This window comes from Cannabis sativa, chromosome 1 (genome assembly GCF_029168945.1).
Source record: "Cannabis sativa cultivar Pink pepper isolate KNU-18-1 chromosome 1, ASM2916894v1, whole genome shotgun sequence".
NCBI classification, from domain to species: Eukaryota; Viridiplantae; Streptophyta; class Magnoliopsida; order Rosales; family Cannabaceae; genus Cannabis; species Cannabis sativa.
The window spans coordinates 1,054,380-1,058,694 of NC_083601.1; positions in this window are offsets into that span (position 1 = coordinate 1,054,380).

The following is a 4,315-nucleotide window of genomic DNA, read 5'->3' on the forward strand; positions in this document are numbered from 1 at the left end:
TGATATTTTTGCTTGAAGTATTTTTCTAGTGTATTTAATTAAATAGAAAATTAATATTTAAGTTGATTTTCATCATCATACTTAAATATTTGTAATTTTTCTTATATATTTAATTAAATAGGAAAATTATATTTTTTGTTATAAATTAATTTTATTAATTAATTTTGGGCCAACATTAAATTAGAATAATTTTTTCCAGGATTTATTTTTTATTTTAATATGCATTTTTCGAAAATTGTATTCTTATATACTTTAATTTTTCGAAATGCAATATATATTTATAGAAAAATTAAATTTGAGTTGTAAATTAATTTAAATTAATTTTGTAACAACTTAAATATTTTTTTTCTAAATATTTATTGGAAATTATTACTAAGATGGAAATAATTCATGTTATTTTCATATCCATCTAAGTAAAATTTATAAATATTAAATTAAAATTTATATTTAGAATTTTTCATTCTAAATTGGAAATTTTAATTAAATAAATATATATTTAAAATAAATAGAATAAATAAAGAGAATAAAAGAAAATACAACTCTTTTCAAATATTGAGCTTTATTATAGAGACATTCGATCTCCATTGTGGGTTTTACACCGCGTTTGTTTTAGTGAGTAATCCTCCCTAATGGAGGAACGTTCATTAGCAATTTCGCACCGTTTAACCTCGCATGATAAGTAGTTTGTAAGTGTTTTGTATGGTATGGATCACCCTAATGGTGGCGACCATACTTGACTTGCAAATTATGAAACAATGGTGGAAGCTCATAAGATAGAATTGCCTTGACTCTCGCCTAAACGGGACAACGCTGAATTCCAATCTTGATCGAATAAAAGGTTGCTAGAATGGTTTCTATTTTAGATGAGCTGACAACTCTATTCAATAAATGATGCTTTGACTCTCGCCTACCGGGACACTGTATCAGTTTGTTGAAAACCTTGGAAATTATTTAGGATTGTAAGTTTTAGTATTTTCACTTGTCATTCCTACTTACTATATGTTTATAATTTCTGAATTGTGTATGAATTTATATTGAACCATGTTATTTTCTGTTATTAAGTTGTAGTTTAATTTCGAATCTTCATTGTTGGTCTAACTTGGCTTGTTTATCTAATGAGATAAATCCCTAGTGGATTTTCACCATTAGACATACATAATAGTGTTAGATCTCGAAAGATAAATATTGTATATGCGACATCTAGCTGTTCATCCATTGATGACACCTTAGACTAGTATTTTTATGATATGAAACAAGAAGATTATATAAATAAGATTACTTTGACTTTCGCTAATCGAAGCATCGTTGGATTCTTATTTTAAACGAAATTATCCTAATTCCTCTTAGCTTATTCATTTCGAATTAGCTTTCAAAACATATCATTGGATGAATGGTCTATAAATCATTTCATGTCATTTTATATGACGCATATGATTATAATCCCGAAATTCTATTCCCAATTGATATAAATCCTCAATCTTAGAAATCTCCTACTTGTATGGGCAAATCTGACTTAGAGTTTGTATTAGTAGTGCTGGTCCAAGATAGAATTACTCATAATATTTGGTATAAATTTAAGTCTTTGACTTTAATTTTAGATTCCAAATAGAAATTTTCTTATATTTCTAATTCCAGAATACAATACAGTTACACTTTTTCAAGTGTTTAATATCCATCTTCTATTAATGGATTAAAACTGTATGGAATGTGAGTTAAGTATTCTGTGACCAGGATCCACTTGAAGTATTCTAAGAACTCTTTGATGTAACTAAACCTATGTCATCATAGACACTACCACATTTTCTTAATCTATGGCATTTGTATCTTGTTCATAGTGGTTTTGACAAGATCAATCTCTGCAAAGAGTTAATATGCCTATATCCACTGAAAGTAGTTCATCTCATTCGAAGATGGATGTACATTCAGGGATGGATATGAGTTTTTCGTTGCATTCTTAAAACGATAACTCTAGATTATACCTTATGCAAAGAAATTTGAAATGTTTAAATATTTCATTAATTTCTAGCAATGGTTAAACACCATTAAGGTATGTGGTTAAAGATCTTGCGAACTGATAGGGGTGGAGAAATAGTTAGTAGATATGCAGTTCAAAGATCATTACATTGATTTTTGAATTATATCCAAACTTACCTCCCCAGAAATTTCGAGTTGCATGTTGATGATTAGTTACTAGTCGTTGCCTAAATCCTTCTATGGTAATACAATTTCAGAATGATGTAATGGTTGTATACTTAATGTAAATCATTACTAGATTCATGGATGACCTAATCAAAATCTTAAGAAAAGCTAGAACTGTTAACCATGTTTTCTTAGCTATTCTAAGTGATTAGGGGTGGACCATCCCATTGTCAATAGATAAGAAAGTGTTTGTTCAAACAAATACTACTTTTCTAAGAAAATGACTAAGTCCGAAAAACAAGTAGCAAATAAAGGAGATACTTAATTCTTGATTCCAAAAGTGTTCTATCATCTTATATGACATATGATGATCCCACTGCCTCTGTTGTCTTGTCACAACCGAAGAGATCAATACCATTTAGTTTTCTTAGACATAATTCACGGTACCTTGTCGTAGTGGGAGAGTTTCTAGGAACTCACCTTCTTATGACTTGGGAGACACTAGTGATTAAAATCCATTGTGAGTTTAAACAAGTAATGGATTGTCAAGATAAGAAACTAAGAAGAAAGCCAATAGAACTATGGTTTAATCCATTCACATGGAGTAACCTAAAGTTTTCTATTACAAGGACATAAAAGGAAATTTTCGTTTATAAGTCCATTCAATGGACTTAACAAAACTTCCTGTTCCTAGTATTATAGGTTTGAGTTTATCTAAACCTATGGCTTGTGGTATACCCGGTAATTACTTACTCTAATGCAAGCAACTTACTTTAGTAAGATGTCAAGCATTTTCTTTCTAATGGCAATCTATAGAAGCTTCACAACTTCTTAGGCATAGATTTTATTTATCTAAGGAAAAGTCTCAACTATTCCGTAAAAGATAAAGCCATGGAAAAATTTCTTATATCAACAAAGTGAGAGGTCTTAGATATGCTTTTGTATGCCTTAGACCGGACACTGCCGTTGAGTGGGAGTAATGAGTAGGTATCGCATTAATCCAGAGAAGAACATTGGAAGACAATCAAGTAAATCTTAAGATAAAGAAGAGGAACTATATGTTAGTCTATAAGGGTGTGTTTAAAACTCTTAGACTACACCATATCAGATTTCGAAATTTGCCTATGTGCTAGTAAATCTTTCTGATAAGATGGTGGTTACTATGGGGGTGGAATAGTGATTTTGGAGAAGTGTAAAAACCTATCTGAAGTCTCTAGGTCTACCGAAAGGGACCGAATGTTAAAGCCTGCAGGAAAGTTACTTATTCGGCCTAAGGAAAGTTCTATACATCTTTGGCACCATTCCAAATTGCCTTAAACTACTAGTGTTAATTTCCCGATTAACCAAAAGTAGTTGCCAAAGGTATAGAATCCAGTATCCCAAGAGAGTAAACATATAGAGAGGAATTTCACATTATCAATGATTTTGTGATTAAAGGAAGAGTAATGGTGGAGAAAAGGTTGTGGTTAATTCAACCTTTCAGATCCTATTACGAGGAGTTTACTACTACTACACTTGATTTGTATATCAAGGTGTTGAGATTATTTGAAACGCACTTTTTGTTTTATATTAGTGCAAGTGGGAGTTTGTTGGGTTTTATGCCCTAAATAAAACTCATTTCAATATAATCAGATTTACTTATTAATATAGATCAGAAATAACATTTAATGTTGCATGGTTCACATGATTTATTTCATGATTATATGTACATAATGTATAAATTCATCTGAAACCCTTTTCACATACTTGATCCTGTTTATTGTGCCGTCAACACATTGGAAAGTAAACATGACTATGTGAATAAAGTTTCCTAGATTTATCAGACACAGGGTTTTACTGATATGATAATCTACAACAGAGTTTACTTGTATTTGGAGAAATACTATGTTCTTTCCGTAACATTGGTTAAAGTAAAGCTCGAGTTGGATGCATGGAGTATGCATCGGAAGGGACCGATATTGAACTTTGACTTAGATTTATTAAACTTACCGTAATATCTATTCAAGTCAATATCGCCTAGTTGATCCTAGATCAAATGATCTTAATCCTGATATGATTAGGCTCAATCTTGAAAGGCTATTCGTGTTCTTTGATTTGTTAGTTAAGCCTACTTTTAGGTCAGGGTGATACGTACATTTTGGGAACACGGTAGTGCAATTGAGTGGGAGCGCTAGCA